We start from the raw sequence: 21058 nt of genomic DNA on the forward strand, positions 1-21058 counted from the left end.
AACTCAATGGTTTTGAGTTAGCCTGTTAAAGGATTTATAGTAAGTCGGTTAAAGCTACCCTATTAAGGGATTTCCCAACTATTGAAGTGGTTAGAGATCAACAAGTATTACAATGATCTAGTAACAACACTCAATGCCAATGCAGATCCGCTTTAGCTCCTCTTCACCTTCTGCACTTACACTCTGTAGGTATCACTTCTATCTTCTAGTCTGGCAAGAATCATGTATCTCTTCTCTTGGATACACACACAACTTTTTCCAACAACCTCAGAAAGAAACACAACATCGACCTTATAGGAAACAGATAGGTCGGTAGTTTAAACCCTAAACCTGTTAGGTTAAGCAATTCAAACGGTTCAATCCTAACTATTGAGCACATTGCATTAAATGCAACAGTCTTGAACCAATCTCAAGATGTTCTCCATCATTCATTTTCCACCGATTTCATGGTAGCTGATAACCCATCACGTGTTATCACTGTTTACAGACTTTGCACATTCCCAAGGTAGATAGGAACAATATCCTTCATGCAAGATCCTTCACGTGCACAAGGTTGACGTGGCAACACGATCTGTTCTTCGTTACAATGCTAACTCATCACACAAAGTCACCGATTGAGTCACACAAGCTTGAGACACTTCAACTGGAAATCCTGAAGTTGAGACTACCAACCGGTAGTCATACAAAGCTTCCATGTGCCAGTTCCCATAACCACATGTCAGTTCACCTTAAACAAACACACCGCTTCACTTTGGTACAAATGTCGGTTCACAGCGTTATACCAATTCTCACATATACTAGTTCTCACATATACCTGTTCTCTCCTCTTCAACATATTGACATCAATGACAACATACAATGTCATCATGTCCACATACCGGTTCACATAATGCCAACAATCTCCCCCTTTGGCATTGATGGCAATATACAAAGATATCTCTCCGCTTCACATCTTCTCCCCCAATTTCTGTAGATATCTTCTCCTCTTCACTTCTTCTCCCCCTTTGACAACAATGCCAAAGTGGAGGCACAAGCTTCCTTGTTCCATTATGCTGCTCCCCCTGAGGATTAGCATCCTTCAACACATCAATCCCAGAAAAAAAAATTGACTATGCAATACTTGACTGATGTGGAGCATATACCTTTAGTTTGCTTCTTGAAGGGGCAGCACCCCTAATTCACCTCTTAAGTACATAAATGTAGCCTTTGGAAGAGGCTTGGTGAATATGTCTGCTAACTGCTCCTTACTGGAAACATGTTCCAGTGCAATCTCTTTGTTCTGAACCTTTTCCCTCAAGAAATGATATTTAAGCTCAAAGTGCTTGGTTCTAGAATGTAAAACCAGATTCTTGGAGATGTTAATTGCACTAGTATTGTCACAAAATATACTTACCGGTTCAGATACAGGAACTTTGAAGCCATTCAATACATGCTTCATCCAAATTGTCTGAGTGCAGTTCATGAAAGCTGCAACATACTCTACTTCCATTGTAGACTGAGAGATACAACTCTGCTTCTTACTCATCCATGAGACTAGTCTACCACTGAGAAAGAATGCACCACCAGTTGTGCTCTTTTGGTCGTCCACATTACCTACCCAATCAGCATCTGTGAATACTTTCAAGTTGAAATCCTTGTTGTATGGATACCACAATCCATAATCAATGGTTCCCTTCAGATACCTAAGAATCCACTTGACTGCAACCAAGTGGGATTCTCTTGGGCTTTTCTGGAACCTTGCAGTAATGCCAACTGCATGTGCAATATTTGGTCTGCTATGCACTATATAATGCAACTTACCAATCATTGATTGGTATTCCTTCTCATCAACCAATGCCGAGTCATCCTCTTTGGATAGTTTACAACTGGTCACCATTGGTGTACCAACCAATTTTCTATCTTCCATGCCAAAGCTCTTCAACACCTCTTTGACATACTTGGACTGAGTGATAAAGATTCTATCTTTCATCTGCTGAATCTGCAGTCCAATGAAGAACTTAATCTCCCCTATGAGTGACATCTCAAACTCTTTCTTCATCTCATCTTCAAACTCATGAATTGTCTTGTCATCTCCACCAAAGATAATGTCATCAACAAATACCTCACAGATCAGGATCCGGTCTCCTTCAGACTTCAAGTAGATATTGCTATCTTCGCTTGTTCTCTCAAATCCAATCTTCACAAGATAGGAGTGCAGGTGTTCATACCATGCTCTAGGTGCCTGCTTTAGACCATACAAGGCTTTATGTAGCCTACATACCATGTCACTGTCTTCAGATAGAGCAAACCCATCTGGTTTCTCTATATACACCTCCTCTTCAAGTACACCATTTAGGAATGCAGATTTTACATCCATTTGATATACTTTGAATCCTTTAAAAGCCGCATATGCAAGAAGCATACAAACTCCTTTCAATCTGGCTACAGGAGCAAAGGTTTCTCCATAGTCTTCTCCTTCCCCTTGGGCATATCCTTTGCACACCAGTCTAGCTTTGTTTCTAATCACTATGCCATCCTCATTCAGCTTATTTCCGAAAACCCATTTGGTGCCAATGACATTTTTATGCTCTGGTCTAGGTACCAAAGACCATGTACCATTTTTCTCTATCTGGTCAAGTTCCTCTTCCATTGCCTTGATCCAATCTTCATCTTTATGTGCCTCTTTGAATGATTTAGGCTCAAATTCAGAGATCATACATGAGTTTTCTCTGACCTTTCTTCTTGTAAGAATTCTTGCATCCTTATCTCCTATGATCTGCTTAGGATCATGATTCAGCTTGACATACCGAGGAATGGTCTTAATAGATTCCTCTTGCTTTTCTTCTTCATCCTCATCTCCATTAGTATCAGCATCTACATCTACCGGTGTAGGAACACTATTACTAGTACTTGGTTGACTGACAACCGGTTCCTAGAAGGCTACAACTGGTTCATTTACCTCTTGCTCACTGTCGGTTTCCTCAGTTTTCTCAGAGGTTTCATCAACTCTTACATTGATGCTTTCCATAATTCTCTAAGTCCTATTATTGAAATACTTGAGAGATTTGCTCTTGGTGGAATACCCTAGGAATATTCCCTCATCACATTTCGCATCAAATTTGCTCTGGTGTTCGCTCCTCTTGATGTAACATTTGCTACCAAACACTCTAAAGTAGCTAACCACAGGTGTCTTACCGGTCCAATACTCATAGGGAGTTTTATCCTTACATTTATTAATGAGTACTCGATTCATTGTGTAGACTACAGTGCTCACTGCTTCTCTCGAAAAGGTGTGAGCTACCTTTCCTTGAATCAACATAGTTCTAGCTGCTTCAACCATAGTTTGGTTATTCCTCTATGCTAGGCCATTCTGTTGTGGATTCTGGGGGGTAGACAGTTGCCTCTTGATGCCATGTTCTTCATAGTACTTGTTGAATTCACTGGAAGTGAATTCCCCTCCTTGATCAGTTTTGAGGCACTTGATCCTTTTACCCCTTTCCTTCTCCACTAATGCTCTGAAAGCTTTGAACTTTACAAAGGCTTCAAACTTATCTTTCAAGAATGTGACCCATGTCATTCTTGAGTAGTCATCAGTGAGAATCATGAAGTACCTATCACCCTACACACTCCTAGTTTTCATAGGACCACGCAAATCAGTATGCACAAAATCAAGCGAATTGTCAGCCATGAAAGGTTTACCTTTAAAGGTTGAGGAAGACATTTTCCCCAATTGACACTCTTTGCACAAGGTATTTTCTAGTTTGCTCAACACCAGAAACCCTCTAACTACCTTGATCTTACTGGCCTTCACAATGTTATCAAAGTTTACATGGCAGAGTCTCCTATGCCATATCCAACTATCATCAAATTTAGCCATAAGACATGTACTTATATTTGCATTTAGCTAAAATAGGTTACCTTTGGTCTGCATATCGGTGGCCACCAATTCACCATTCTTTCCTTTGATTTTGCACACTCCATTCTTGAATTCCAGAGTGAGACCACTGTCATTCAGTTGGGCAACACTCAGAAGGTTGTGTCTGAGACCATCAACCCAATACACATTGTCAGCACTACTCTTTCCATTCAGAGTGATGGACCCTCTGCCTTTGACCATACATGGTGCATCATTACCAAAGTGAACCACACCACCATCATACTCTTCCAAGGATAGAAACTTTCTCCGATCACCAGTCATATGGTGAGAACAGCCACTGTTAATAATCCACTCATTGGAATTATCAAACCGGGAGACAAGAGCCTTCTTGTCTAACACATCTTCCTTGACAGCAACAAACACAATATCTTCATTTTCTTCATCTTCTGACTCCTCATCTGTGACACCTTCATCAACTACCACAAAATAGTTTCTCTGGTTTCCTCCTTTGAATTTCTTGAACCTTTCCGATTTGTCCTTGTTGTCGCCATTAGGATAGTTTACAACAATATGTCCTATCCGGTTACAAGAAAAGCATTTCAAAGGGAGCTTACCTCTGTATTTACCATTTCTTTTAGGAAGTTTCCTGGCAAGAAGAGCTTTAAATGCCATCAGAATCTCCTCATCATCCATTTCTCTGCTCTGTCTTGGTTCACCACTAGTGCTAGCATATTTTCCTTTTTTGGATGGTACAGCAGAGGCTTTAAAAGTTGATTCAGTCTTTTGAACACTGCCATCAAAACTATTTAGCTCATAGGCTATCAATTTTGCAATGATGGAGTCTAGGGATACCTTAGTCTTGTCTATTGATCTCAACTCCTGAATAGCAGTAACCCTTATTGCATAGACCGGTAATAAGGATCTCAGGACTTTGCTTACCACAGTGGAATCTTCCATTTTACCACCTGCACTCTTGATATCTCTGACAGCAGTTTTGATTCTTATTCCATATTGTTGAATGGTCTCACCTTCAACCATCCGCATGTCTTCAAACTTCCCTCTAAGGCTTTCTTCCTTAGCTTGTTTTACATGCTCATCACCACCATAGATATTTTCAAGAGTATCCCATACCTCTTTGGGATTTACCTTATCTTGGACATCAATAAACTCAATGTCAGATAAACTACTGATTAGGACTTCCATGACTTGTCCATTCTCCTGCATCTCTCTCTTTTGGTCATCGGTGAGAGTACCAGTAGGGGCAACATAGGCATTCTCAACATAGCTCCAGTGTTGAGCACCCATGCTTCTGATGTACATCTTCATTCTGTCTTTCCATATACTGAAATTTTCTCTGTTGAACTTTGGACCTTCCCTCTTCATCATTAGACTGGGATCTTTACCTCAAGTGGTTAAGCTTATAACACAGAGAACCTGGAGGACGCTCTGATACCAATTGATAACTCAATGATGAACGAATAGTACCAAACTGGTATTGAGAGGGGGGAGTGAATCAGTACAAACAAAAACACAATCCTAAACCGGTTTGTCAGCAGACACTACGCTTTGGCAAACAAATAGTAACACTGGTCTTAAATAGAGTACAACCGACAAAACCCCAGAATAACTAAGACAAGCATAAACTGGTTGACACTTATCTTTTCATACAATCTAATACTTCATTCCATTTCACCCTAGTGCATGAACAGGTAATCTATCATCAAAGATATATATAAGCAACTTAGACCAACATGATTTTACCTTCAGACACAAATCACTTAAACCATCACATGAATAACACCACACATGACACACATATTTTTCATGTGGAAACCCAATTGGGAAAAACCATGGTGGGGATGAATACCCACAAGCTATTTTTGAACTCTTTAGAAGTTCACTCTGTTAGGAGCCTTGTCCGGTTAAAGACTGATACAATAGGTTATGTTAGGAACCGATCCTGTTAGGGATCACCCGGTTAAGGGATGGCTAGAATACCCGGTTAAGGGTTAAACCCTGTTAAAGGTTACCTTGTTAGAGGATTTCAAGAACTCAATGGTTTTGAGTCACCTTGTTAAAGGATTTACTATAAGTCGGTTAAAGCTACCCTGTTAAGGGATTTCCCAACTGTTGAAGTGGTTAGAGATCAATGGGTATTACATTGATCTGGTAACAACACTCAATGCCAATGCAGATCCGCTTTAGCTCCTCTTCACCTTCTGCACTTACACTTTGTAGGTATCACTTCTCTCTTCTGGTATGGAAATAATCACGTATCTCTTCTCTTGGATACACACACACAACTTTTGCCAACAACCTCAGAAAGAAACACAACATCGACCTTATAGGAAACAGATAGGTCGGTAGCTTAAACCCTAAACCTGAAACCTGTTAGGTTAAGCAATTCAAACGGTTCAATCCTGACCATTGAGCACATTGCATTAAATGCAACAGTCTTGAACCAATCTCAAGATGTTCTCCATCGTTTGTTTTCCACCGATTTCATGGCAGCTGATAACCCATCATGCGTTATCACTGTTTATAGACTTCGCACATTCCCGAGGTAGATAGGAACAATCTCCTTCATGCAAGATCCTTCATGCACACAAGGCTAATGTGGCAACATGATCTGTTCTTCGTTACAATGCTAACTCATCATACAAAGTCACCAATTGAGTCACACAGGCTTGAGACACTTCAACCGGAAACCTTGAAGTTGAGACTACCAATCGGTAGTCATACAATGCTTCCATGTGCCGGTTCCCATAACCACATGTCGGTTCACGTTAAACAAACACACTACTTCACTTTGGCACAAATGTCGATTCACAGTGTTATATTGGTTCTCACATATACCAGTTCTCTCCTCTTCAGCATATTGACATCAATGACAACATACAATGTCATCATGTCCACATACCGGTTCACATAATGCCAACAGTAATGTATCTCTTATACATGAGGTGCGTGAGATAGAGGTTGTGTGTAAGAGTCTTATGGCTATTGAGTTACCTCTAAATCTATGATTAGTGGTACTCCTACAAAGATCTTGCTCTGTAAGTATATTGTAATTTGTTTTGATTGCTGAATAATATATTGGGTGACTTTTGGAGTGTGGGGTTTTTCTGTTGAACGGGTTTTCCCCACATAAATCATTGTGTTATGATTTGAATGTTATTATATCTATTTCTATTTTTTGTAACTATTGTGATGATTTGTAAAAGTTTTGCATTACCCTCCTCTCAAGGTTAGTGTAGGAAGTTGTTCTGCTACTTAACTTCCTTACAAGTGGTATCAGAGCTTGATCACCTTTGGTTTCAATTGTGGGTTGTTGAGTTTTTTGAACTAATCCAGATTTGAGTGGGAGATTGTGCAGAAGACACTTTTGATCTTGTTGCAGGAATTTTTAGATGGGAAGTTCATCAGGGAAAATAAAGGTGGAGAAATTTAATGGAACAAATTTTGAGATGTGAAAGTTGAAGATGGAAGATCTATGGGATGTTGTTTATGCAAATGTCCAAAGGCCTTCAAATCCTATTGTGACTGCTTAGTATGATGTTATGGACCAAAAAGCCAAGGGTCTGATTGGACTATTTCTGGCAAACTCTGTTTTGATCCATGTCCATGAAGAAGACACTGCAAAGAAGCTATGGACTAAGCTTGGTGAAATGTATCAAGCGAAATCTTTATTAAATCATATTTTCTTGAGGAATAAATTGCATTCCTTGAAGATGGAAGAGGGTGGACGAATTGCAGACCACCTGGAGGCATTCAATATGTTGGTGGCTCAATTAACATTTGTCGATGTTAAGATGAATGAAGAGGAGAAATGTCAGATCTTGCTTTGTTCTTTGCCTAATTCGTGGGATTATCTTGTTATGACTATCGGTAGTACTTTTGTTGTTTCGAAGTTTGAAGATATAGTGGGTTCCCTACTTGGTGAAGATATCCGGAGGAAGGTATCCCTTGGTTCAAAGGAAGCCCCTAACTATTCATGGAAGACCTAAGGAGAAAATCAAGAAGAATGAGAAGCGTGATAAGTTCAAATCAAGAGGGAGATCGAAATCTCCTAGAAAGTCCAAAGCCATTTGCTGGAATTATGGTAAACCAAGTCACATCTGTAATGACTACAAAGAAGAAAATAAAAAGAAAAAGAAGAAGATTGATTATGATTCTGAGTCCGAGAAGGAAGATGGTGATGCATTTATTGCCACTTTGACGATCATGCAGGTAATGATGTCTGGTTAATTGAATTAGGTGCATCTTTTCATATGACTGCCAATAGAGATTGGTTTTTTGAATATGAAGAATTTAATGGAGGTAAGGTTTACTTGGGTGATGATTCACATTTAGACATTGTTGGGCGAGGTAAAGTTAGAATTAGGTTTTCTGGTGGTAGAATAAAAAGGATTAATGGTGTGTTGCATATCCCTGGTTTAAAATGAAATATGTTATCTATGAGAAAACTGATAGATGCAGGTGTGTAGGTAGTCTTTTCTGAAGCAGGATGTAAGATGATTAAGAGTGCTATGGTAATTGCTAGAGGGGTCAAGTTCGACACTTTGTATAAGCTATAGGCATACACTATTGAGTGTAATAGCACTTCTGTAAAAAGTAAATATGTGGAAGATTTGAGGGTTTCACCTTCAACAGATGGAAATGGCTTTTGGGTACCTAAGGGTACTCTTTCTTCTGATGCAAAGTTACCTGCAGAGAAGACTATGTTATGGCACCAGAGGCTTGGCCACATTGGAGAAAAGGGTTAAGGACCTTGAAAAATAAAAACCTTGTTGAAGGTTTGAATGATTGTAATCTTGAATTTGATTTATGTGAGCATTGCATTTATGGAAAACAAAACCACGTTCAGTTTTACTTGAGTTCTCATAAAACTTGTGGTGTTTTGGATCTTATTCATTCTGATGTGTTTGGTCCTATAGATGTTCCTTTGAATGGAAAATTCATATAATATGTTTCATTCATCAAAAATTTTAGTAGGAAATGGGTATATTTTCTAAAGAGTAAATCTAAAGTTTTCAATTGATTTAAAGAATTTAAAGCAATGGTTGAGTTCCAGACTAGAAAGAAAATTAAATGTTTGAGGACTGATAATGGCAGTGAATTTTGTTCTAATGATTTTGATAGATTCTGTAAAGATTGTGGCATTAACATATAGAAGACAACTTTGTATTCTCCATAGAAAAATGGAGTTGCAGAAAGAATGAACAGGAAAATGATGGAGAAGGCTAGGAGTATGTCGAGTGGTGCCAGCCTAGAACAAAAATTTTGGGTTGAAGTTATTGTCACTGCTTGCTACCTGATTAATAGGTCTCCTACATTAGCTCTTGTTGATAAAACACCTATGGAAGCATGGTCAGGTCACAAGCCTTCATTGAGACATCTTAGAGTTTTTAGATGTGAGGCATGTGTAAATGTGTCAAAGGAGAAGCAAACAAAGTTGGAGAACAAGGTTGTAAAATGTATCTTCATCGGGTACAGTTATGGTGTGAAAAGATATAAGCTTTGGGACCCTGTTGCATAAAAGGTAATTCATAGTAGAAGTGTTATTTTTAGAGAAATTAAGTCTCCTTTTGTTACATTGCAGCCAGAACAAACTAAAAAAGAAGATGTGATTAAATTTCCTTCTACACCTGAAAGAGTTGAATCGAGACCCCTGGATAGGCAAGAAGTTGAGGACAACTCGTCTAGCTCTAAATCTTCAAAAGAGGAGGAAGAACCTCCAACTCATCTTGTTCAAAGGTCTACAAGACATAGAGAACCACCTGAAAGGTATTCACCAGATGATTGGAGATGTATTTGTGTTTTCAATACTAATATGGATGAACCAAAATCTATAGAAGAGGCATTAGGTATGAATGATGCAAAATCCTAGAAGATTGCTATAGAAGAAGAAATGACAGCTTTGAGAAAGAATGATACATGGGATCTTGTACCATTTCTTAAAGGACAGAAGCCTGTTGGTTGCAAATGGGTGTTCAAGAAAAAGATTGGTTCAGTTGGAAGCATTGAGAAGTATAAAGAGAGGTTGGTTGCAAAAGGCTACGCTTAGGTTGAGGGTGTTGACTATGGCGAGATATTTTCTCTTGTTGCAAAAATGACATCCATTAGATTTTTACTTTCTATTACTGTTGCTTATGATTTAGAGGTTGCGCAAATGGATGTGAAAATTTCTTTCCTTCATGGTGATTTGGAGGAGGATATTTATATGACACAGCTAGAGCACTATGTGGTGAAAGGTAAAAGTAATTTGGTCTATAAATTAAAGAAATCCTTGTATGGCCTCAAACAGAGTCCTAGGATGTGGTACTAGAAATTTGATACATATGTGTTGAGTTTGGGATTTGAGAATTCTAAATCAGATCACTATGTTTATTATAAATCTTATGGTGATCATTTCCTGTACATTGCATTTTATGTTGATGATATGTTATTCATTGGTAAAGGGAAATGTATGATTTCAGAACTTAAGTCTCAGCTCGTTGCTAAATTTGAAATGAAAGATCTTGGTGTAGCAAAACACATTCTTGAGATGGAAATTAAAAGAGATAGAGTGAATAGAAAGCTATGGCTAGGCCAGAGTAAGTATGTGAGTTCAGTGTTATAGAGGTTCAACATGCAGGATTGTAGACCATTGTGTGTTCCTTTTACAATTGGAACAAAATTATCTATTGTAGATTGTCCTACATCCCCATTAGAGATGGAAGACATGAGAAGAGTACCTTACCAAAGTGCAGTTGGAAGTTTGATGTATGCTATGGTCTATACTAAACCAGACATTTCCCAAGCAGTGGGATTTTTGTCCAGATACATGTCTAATCCTGGTAGAGTTCATCGGGATGCAATCAAAAGAGTCTTTAGATATTTGAAGGGTACCTTAGAGTATTCTTTGTGTTATCATGGTAATTTGGTTGGAGAATATATTTCCCTTGATATTCATGGTTATGTGGATTCAGACTAGGCAGGTGATGTTGATAGCAGAAGATCCACCATTGCTTATGTGTTTACTTTATTTGGTGGTGTAATTAGTTGGATGAATAAGCGACAAGTTGTGGTTGTTTTTTCCACTATTGAAGCAGAGTGTATGGAAACTACTCATGCTTGTAAAGAAGCCATTTGGCTTAAGAGAGTGTGTTTAGGCATTGGAGTAAAATAAGGAGCTGTGACTGTCAGAGTGTGATCTGCCTAGCTAAGAACCCGATATTTTATGCCCGGACCAAGCACATTGATGTTCAGTATAATTTTGTCAGAGATATGGTCGAAGATGGCAAGGTGAAGTTGGTTAAGGTAGAAACTTTGATGAATGTTGCAGATTCTTTAACTAAGGTTGTGATCACAAAGAAGTTCAGATAGTTTTCGAATTTTATGGGCCTTATGGCCCCTAGCAATTGATTCATTGCATTGATACTCCCTTAGCTCTTGCAAGGTGTTCAACAAGAGAGATTTTTTGGAAAAATGGTGTCTCAACCTTCATTTACATGAGGTTACTATTTATAGTAAGTTTCCTTTTGAGCACAAAATGGTGCAAAATTATCCTCGAAGCTTCTAGTTGGATAGATAAGCATTTTGGTAAAGTTACGTCGCAAGATCACAACTAGTTTTGAAGATATTGAATTTTCCATTTTGGAGGGATCTAATGAAAGGTTTAAATTTTATTTTGAGGTATTTAGAGGCCCTAAAATGTCCTAAAAGGTGGGTTTAAGCGGTTTAGCATCTTACGAGGCAATAAAGCACTTTGTGAGCTTTTCGGTGCTTCAAACAGTTTGTCAATAGGACACACGGTTCTCAAGTTATGGCCTCCAGAAGTTTGTACTCCTGAAAAAAGAAATATAAAATACATTGGACACATAAATGAGATGTAAAAAGGGAGGGACACATCATGGGGTATCTAGAAGAGAGATAAGATAAGCTACACCTTATTGGGTGGTTTTAGCCCATGGTTTTGTAATACCGCTTGACGGTTTCTTGTATTGTATCTCTTATATATGAGGTGTGTGAGATAGAGGTTGTATGTAAGAGTCTTATGACTATTGAGTTACCTTTGTATCTCTAATTAGTGGTAATCCTGTGAAGAGCTTGATCTGCAAGTATATTGTAATCTGTTTTGATTTCTAAATAATACATTGGGCGGCTTTTGGAGTATGGGTTTTTATCCCGAAAGGGTTTTCCCCACGTAAATCATTGTGTTATGATTTGAATGTTATTATATCTATTTCTATTTTTTATAACTATTGTGACGATCTGTAAAAAAAATTGCATTACCCTCCTATCAAGGTTAGTGTAGGAAGTTGCTCCACTACTTAACTTCCTTACAGACATAAAGATGTAGCTTGATCTCATCAACAGTTCATCATTGAAAGGCAATGACAGATCCCCTTTTCTCTCTCTTTTATTTATACATATGCCTATCATTCTACTTATTGTACTTCTCAGTCATACTCATGGCTTGTGTGAGTCCTTACACATTTATGTACATTACAAGTTTCTCTCATATGCATTTTTAAATGTGCATTATTGAAATACATTGCATTACAAAAGAATTCTTCATTTGTATATCCAAATCTGATAAATGATGAAGTATAAAGAAAAAAAAATTGTATCTTTCTTTCATTTGATGTGTAAGGTTGATCATAGGCCTATCAAATTTTGATGATTCAAAATTTAGATCATTTTGGTGACCTCTCAGGGGTGTTTGCTTGCTAAACATGTCAACTCAGACCAGCTGCCTTTAGCTGTATCCATTGGGTGTAGAGTCTTGCCCTCTTTCTAGAATTTAGCTCTGTGAAACTCAAACTGAAAATAGAAAACAACAGCAGAAACAAAACTAAAACAAAACAAGGCTCTCTAAAAGAGCCTGCAAGATATTCAAACAATTGCTTATTGAAAGAAACTAGCTAAAACATAATAAAAAGATGCGCAGTAAATGCACTTATTGAAAACAAGAAATGTGCAAAAGCACTTATTAGCTGACATCAGTCCTCAAAAACAAGGTTTGAGATGGATCTCGTTAATTGGGATCGATAGTACTTCTCCATCTAGCTTTGAAAGCTTAAATGCATTATGTTGTTTCTTCTCAGTGATTATAAATGGGCAATCCCACATGGCATCAAACTTTGTATGCCTACCAGGTCTTCTTTTAAGTTCATCCCATTTGAAAACTAAATCACGTTCATTAAAGGTTCTTGCTACTGCCTTTTTATCAAATGTTTTCTTCATCTAAAAATGATGAATTTCAAGTTTTCTAAAAGCTTCCTTTCTGGTTTCTTCCAACTCCATTAATTGAGCCAACCTGATTTCCATTGGCTGCTCCTCTAGCATTTCAAGCTCTTTTATGTAACTTAGAGTTGGAAACTCTACTGATATTGGTAATTTGGCCTCTATGCCATAAACTAGAACATAAGGTGAAAAACATGTAGCTCTCTTTGGTGTCATTCTACTAGCCAATAGGGCTAACTTCAGCTCCTCATGCCATGTTCTCTGATTATGTTAAATAGACTTTTTAATGATCTTAATCATATTTTTATTGGTTGATTTAGCCTGTCCATTACCCTGGGGGTAATAATTTGATGAAGCTCTTAGAAAAATATTATTCTTGAGAGACCAATTTGATACTTTTAAACCAATAAAAGCTAAGACATTATCTGATATAATTGCATTAGGGGTACCAAACCTGGATACTAGATTTTGATAAAAATTCATAACCGAATTTTCATTTGCCTCTTTAAGTGCGATTGCTTCTGTCCATTTTGTAAAGTAGTCTGTTGTTGTAAGGATCCACTTATGTCCTGCACTTGAAAGTGGATTAATAGGCCCAATAAAATCTAATCCCCATTTGGCAAATAGATGTTCTATCTGTATCAGCTGAAGTGGCAAGGCTGCAAATCTTTGCTTTCCTATAAAAAGTGAGCATTTTTCACATTTTTTCTGACCCACCTTTGTGTATCTTTGAATAAATTTGAATAGTAATAACCAACTCTCATAATTTTTAGAGTCGTTGCTCTTGCTATAGAATGACCTCCCAGAAATCCATTATGGAATTCTATCAATCTGATCTGGTTGTATGCATCTAAGCATATTAACTCCATGAAAATCTCTTTTACAAAGAACATTATCTATAACAACATAAGAAATTGCTTGTAATCTATAATACCTCCTTTTTTATTTGTCCAATCCTTCAGAGCAGTCACTAGTAAGTAGATAATGGATCATTTTTTTGATCCAATCAAGTTCAGAAGTTGTGGCATCGGTTGTTGCATATGTTTCTTCATATGAGGCAACATCCTCTTTGTTGAGATTTTTAATTTCAATCGAGGTTGGAATACTAATTCACAACTTAAGGATTTTATCCATACTAAGCAACCCTTCATGAACTAGAAGCTACATTTAATTATCAACCCAGGGACGTGAACTTGAAATGAGACAACACTGTATATGCACTATGGAAGCCTTCTAAGCTATTGTATTAGTTGTGCATAGAAAATAAACTCAGAATAATAAACTGAATTGAAAACATGACAATGTTGGAAATAAAACTAACTATAAAGCAGTGGTTGCAGGAAGACTGGTTATTTGCAACAACAGTAGCACTAGTTATTTGCAACAATAGTGGCTTCAGGATGACTGGTTATTTGCAACAACAGTGGCTGCAGGATGACTGGTTATTTGTAGCAACAGTGGTTGTAGGACGACTATTCTAAAACTAGTGAAATCAAATATGCTGAAAATAAAACCTATCATAACCAACTCACTAATTAAAGTAAAGCATAATGAATAAAAATCTAAACTATGATGAAATCATAGTTCCTCAAGTGGCCCTTGCTTAAGTTGCTTCAATCTGTCATTAGAATTCCATTTTCAATAGACAAGCTTCAATGCTCAAATAATCTTCTTATTGCAAATCAAATATTACATGGACATGTATCAGACTTGCTGATCGAAATTGGACACCATTAACAAGAATCAACACTAACTGGATACTCTCTACACTATTCTCAACACTACTTTCAACACTACTTTCTCACAACTCAACAAAATCTCAGATTTATGCTTGAGGCTTAGGAGTTGAAGTAATTACAAACTCATAAACTTATTACAAATTTCATTTCTTCTATGAAAACAAGGAAATGACTTATTCTACACATGACTGATAATAAAGATTAAACTAACAAGAGTTGAGAGAGTTTTAATCCTCTTCGAACTCTACAACTATAAAGTACAGTCATGGTTGAACATGTGTACAAAACATGTTATAATTATTTATGAATCATCAAATATTGTTTCCACAATCTTCTCCAATGTTTCTTCACTTTAATAACTCCAAATACATGAACTCATGAAGAGGTAGAAGAGTCCAAGTTGAACTAGAACTCAATCCTTAACTGCTGCCTGAAAATATGCTAATTTGTCTCAGTCAACTTCTGGTAAATGTTGCTCATTAACTATTGTGAATCATCTCAAATGGTTTAAACCCATTTTAGATCTTTTTTTAATATTTTCATATCATTTTGAAAATCTTAATTTCATTAAGAAACGGGTGATATATGCCCATTTTACTAAAACTGGTCTTTTGACTTTTTCTCCACTTTCAGTCAACTGTTACATCTATCAATTGCCAACTTGTTTGTCCTTCCTTCTAGTTGTATGAATGAATCAAAACACTCACAAACAATATGTTAATCATTCCAAAGTAATTTACATTAAACAATTAACCATTTATTATAAAATTTTATCATCATTTAGCATCAACTAGCTAAACACACGTATGCATATCAAACACCATTAATCCTAGTTAATGCTTCACAAAACCAAGGTAATGTTTGGAAATTACTTGGAAGGACATTATAAACAAGAGGTAAAATATTAAATAATATGGTCAATTTATAGGCTCATCACTCTTCTTCGTTTGTGAGTATAAAGGCAACTTGTACTTCTTATTGGTGGTTGTTTTATGCATCTTTTGCCATCTGTTCAAATAGACCTTTGCCTCTGACTAGTTTTTTTATGTTAATATCAACATCGTATTCCATAGCCCTAGTTATCCATCCTACCCTCTTATCATTTATATCTTTGTTAAGAAAAAATTCTTTAAGTGTAGAATGTGCTATTAGTAGATGAATTTTGTTATTAGATAGCATATGTTTGAATTTTTTGAGGCTCCTAATAACTACAAGAGCATGCTTTTCTACAAATGAATATCTTACATCATAATCTTGCAACACATGGCTATAAAATGCAATTGGCTTCTCTTGTCCTTCTTCATTTTGCTGACAAAGCATGGCTGAGATAGTATCAACACCTCCAAAGGCATATAATATGAAGTCTTTTTCATAATTTGGATTAATCAGTGTTGGGGTTGATGCAAGTGCCTCTTTGATATCTTCAAAACTTATGGTACCTTCCTTGGCCCATTTGTAAATAGCATTATTTTTAAGCATTGTTGTTAGTGGTTGCAATAATGCTACAATGTTAGGTATAAATCTCCTAGCAAAGTTAATCCTCCCTATGAAACTTTGCAAACCCTTTTTATGTGCTGGAAGTGGCAATGCCAGAATAGCTGCAATTCTTTCTGGATCTATTGAAATACCTTCCTTTGACACATTGTACCCCTGAAGTTTACCTTCATGAACATAAAAAATGCTCTTTTTTGGATTTAAAGAGACTCCAAACTCCTTGCATTTTTCAAAAATCTATCTCAAATGATCAAAATGTTGATCAACATTTCTTGAGGAAATAGTAATATCATCTAGATATACAAGCACAAATTTGTTAATAACCCCTTTGAGAGCCATATCCATTGCTCTCTGAAAAGTGGCTCCTGCATTAGACAGTTCAAATGGCATTTTTTAATACGCCATTGTACCCCACTTAGTTGTAAATGCAGTTTTGTGTTGATCATCTTCCTTCACTAGAATTTGATTGTAACCTGGAAATCCATCTAGTAAAGAAAACCTTTCAAAACCAGAAACCACTTGCAAAATCTTCTCCATGGAGGGCAGTGGGTAATGGTCTTCAAGTGAAGCAATGTTCAGATCACGAAAATCAACACATAACCTTATCTCACCATTTTTCTTTCTAACTGGTACTAAATTGGAAACCCATGAAGTATGCTTAATAGGATAAATGATATTACTTTCAATGAGCTTGTTCAATTCAACCTTTATCAAGTTTTCTAAATTGGGATTCAGGGGTCTTTGATTCTACCTAATTGGTTTTGCGTTTGGCTGTAATTCAATAGTATGTCGAGCAAGTGCAGGGTTAAAACCCTTCAAGTCTCCATACTCCCAAGCAAAAATGCCATTAAATTATTGACAAAGTGAAATGAAAGATTGATGTTTTGAGTTGTTACATACCTTCCCAAGCTTGAGCAGCTTGTTATCATAAATCTGAATTTGTTCAAAATGATCTTGTTTGATTATCATGTTGTTTTTATCTCTTTTGGATGATCATCAAAACTGAAAAATTGATTTTAGGGTGACTAGACCTTTTGGAACTTTATTTGTTTTCAACTGCATTGTCTAATCATCATACTATTGCTACCATTTTTTCTGATTACCAACAACAAATTCTGCTTCTTGCACTAAGAAATTGATGATTTGTTCATCGTTGTCAAGCACTTGCCAATTTGTTAAATTATCTGGTACAGATGGTCTTGCTACCACTTTTACATAGTGTTTTACCTGTACATTTTCTAAATTAGTAGGAACGTCATATTGAGCTCCTAAAGAGGCTAACATATCAACATGTTTATTCTTGTTTCTTGGAATTGATAGTAAATTGAAAGCATCAAAATCTTCAATTAAATCCCATGCTCTATGCTTATATAATTTTAACAAATCACTTTTTGTTGTATGCAAATTTTTGATATGATTTGTTACTGGTTCAGAATCACCATGTAAACTTGTAAACATTTAATACCTCTCTTTCGAGCCCATTCTAGGCCATGAATTAGAGCTTCATATTCTACAACATTATTTGTTATACTGAAAGTGAATCTGAAATCTGAATAATACCTTTCTCCCTCTGGTGATAACAACATAGCTCCTCCACCTGCACCTATTTTACTCCTTAAGCCATCAAAATATAGTTTCCAAAGGTGGTTACCTTGTTGTTCTGGTTATTTTTCCTTTTTTATCAGATTTGGTATTACTGCATCATGTTCATGAACCATATAAACTCCTAGCTTGGCTTGTTCTATATGACCAAGAGGATCAATCTCATGGTTTTCAATTTCCCAGTTATCTAAATTGATATCTGATATATCATCAATGGGTGTATTGGGTTCTTTAACCAAAATTTTCTCCTCTTCCTCTTGAATAACTAAATTTGTATTTATGGGGCTTGGCACATATGGCTCTAAATGATCTTTTGCTTATGGTTAAGATTTAACGGTAAGTTTAGTACCATATCTGGTTCTGAAAAACATATGAGACTAGTCTAATGATAGATAACCACCTAAGTTTGTTGTAAAATCTCTGGATAAGCATATTCCAAAATAAGCTGGTAAGTCTATCACATAAATGCCTTGAGGAACTGAGAAATTTGGACAAGCAGGCAATGTGAGTGGCAAATCCTTAATCACATCGCTTGACTTAATAGATGACTCATCTAACTGAACAACACCTTTTGTCAAAGGTTCAATTATTAACCCTAGCTTATCAGTTAACTGCTTAGGCATAATTGAGCTGCTAGCTCCTTAATCTATCATGCAGTTATACAACAAATTATCTCCAATCACTAAGGTAACATAAAAAGGTGGTGGCTTATTTTCTTTGGCTACATGGGCCTTTTGATCATCTTGACTATCAGCAAGGGCTACTTTAGGCTAATCTAAATCAGTATCTGATATTGAAATTTTAGCTATAGCTTCTTATAATAAGTATGTTTGACCAGGTATCTTCAATGCATCAAACATAGTAATATTGACAGGTGCTTTCTTCATCTGATCAACTATATTAAATGCAGTTGCACTAACCTTTTGTTGCACTTTTGGGATGTTCTAAACCTTAGGAATTTGTGCCTAATGAAGCTGATTCTGTCCTCTAGGCAGAATTTGAACATTTGGGGTCACTGGAGTTGTTGTATCAGCTTGTTGTCTTGTAGCAATAGGTTATTTCCCTTTATTAGCATGTTGCTTACTCTTATCAACAGGTTGTGCAGAAGGACCAACTTGTTGTCCTGCAATACCAGCTTGTTGTTCGACGTCTAGTGCTCTCTTTTTTTGATCTAATATTCACTGCAATTGTTGTAGAAGTCTGATTCTGACCTTGAGTGCCATTTATACCATAAATATTGTTAGTTTTCCAATTAACTAATGCAATATCAGGCTCACCTTGTTGACTTTATTTACTCATTTCATCTTGAGGCTGAGGTTGAGGCTGATTCCCATAAGTATTCTGAAGCATTAAAACCTGACACTGAGCTGCCTGAGTGCATGTCAATTGATTATGCGATTGATGACATGGAAAACACCAATCTACATCCTAAACCATATTGTTTTGAACTGGGATAATCTCTCTAGAATTTGAGGCAGTGTTTGGATTATAGGGTTGATTAGTCATATTATTATAATTTTTGTTTTGGTAAGGCTGCCTATTCTGCCAATTTTGTTGGTTTCGTTGGTAAGGACGCTGATAGGATTTAGAATTTTGCCCTACCTTATTATCAATGTTGACCAACTTATTACCAAAACCCAACAAGGTCTTTTGCATCTACTAATTATTCTCATTAAAATTATTCAACATCCCTTTTAACTCCTGAAGATCATTATTTGGGACTTGGGTAGGAATAAAATATGGAATTTGTTGATTTTGCTGGTTTAGGAAAGATGGAACAACAACTATGGTAGGAGGTACAACCGAAACATAAGGTTGTATCTCTGGAAAAAAGGGCATCGAGGGCCTTGGGACTATTTTCCCAGCTTGAATCAAACTATTTTCAACCCTAACAGCTATATCATAGGCATTTGGCAAAGAATACCCTCCTATTGACTGAATTATAACTAATATATCACTATTTAAATCTTTTAAATAATAAATAAAAGCATGGTCATTTGTAGGCCTTATCGCTTGTGGAATGCGGTTCAATGTCTTCTGGAAGTGCCTGTTGAAATCAGTCATATGCTCATAAGGTGCTCTCTTGATAGTAGTAAGTTGCTCAATCAGAGAAAAAATGTCTGATTTATCTTTAAAGTGTTGGTTTAGGGCAACTCCCAGTTGATCTAATGAATTAATTGATGCTATTGGCAATGATCTGAACCATTCTAATGATTTTCCTTTGAAACTTGTTGCTAGTAATCTAATTGCTACGTCTTCATCTATGACTTGATGAGAACCACACAAGGTAGAAATATCCCTTATGTGTTCAACTGTTGTTACTTGATCTTCTCCAGTGAAACTTGGCAGGTTTTTCATAGCAGCAACTAGAATATCATGGTAATTAGCCAAAACTAGAGGATTACCTTGATTAAATGTCACAAACGACTGGTTCCTTGGTGGATTTAGTGCCATCTGGACTGATTGAACTGGCTGAAGAGGTGGTACTAGTTATACTGGTGGTGTTGGTTGCACTACCAGAACTACTGATTAATCATTTGAAGATTCTAATCCTTCAGATTGTTCTACAAAAAGGGGGTTTGAAAAAGCTGCAACTTCTTCTGTATTTCTGAATTTTTTAAAATTTTCCTGACTAGTAGAATTATCAAGGGTTTGTAGTGCTTTAACCCTCTTGTTCACAGTTGGCAATTGTACGTGCTTTGCAAAATCAGATTTTTGAACTTGTCTGCCTCATAAGCTATGAAAATTAGTACTGATTTGATTTCCCAGATCATCAGAGTCACTAGGTACTTAATGATTAACCTCAAAAGGCAGGAAAAACTATTGTAAGTCCCAAAAAAAATAAAAAAATGGTATTCGTATGAGCTGAAATAGCTCAATGAGTCCCAACGGGCATGCCAAAAACTGTTGTCACGAAGGATGCACCCGCTTCTGTAATACCCTAAAATGGTCACCTAAACCATGGGCCCCTAATCTTGTCTACATCACCAAGGTCCTAACCAAAGGTAATTAAGTCAATCATGAGCACCTAATTAATTAATTTCCCAATCATCAATGTCACATGACAAATAAATCATTCTATATTAATTAAATATTTATTTAATTAATTAATCATTCCAAGTAAATCATTTTAATC

This window comes from Cryptomeria japonica, chromosome 8 (assembly GCF_030272615.1).
Source record: "Cryptomeria japonica chromosome 8, Sugi_1.0, whole genome shotgun sequence".
Lineage (NCBI taxonomy): Eukaryota > Viridiplantae > Streptophyta > Pinopsida > Cupressales > Cupressaceae > Cryptomeria > Cryptomeria japonica.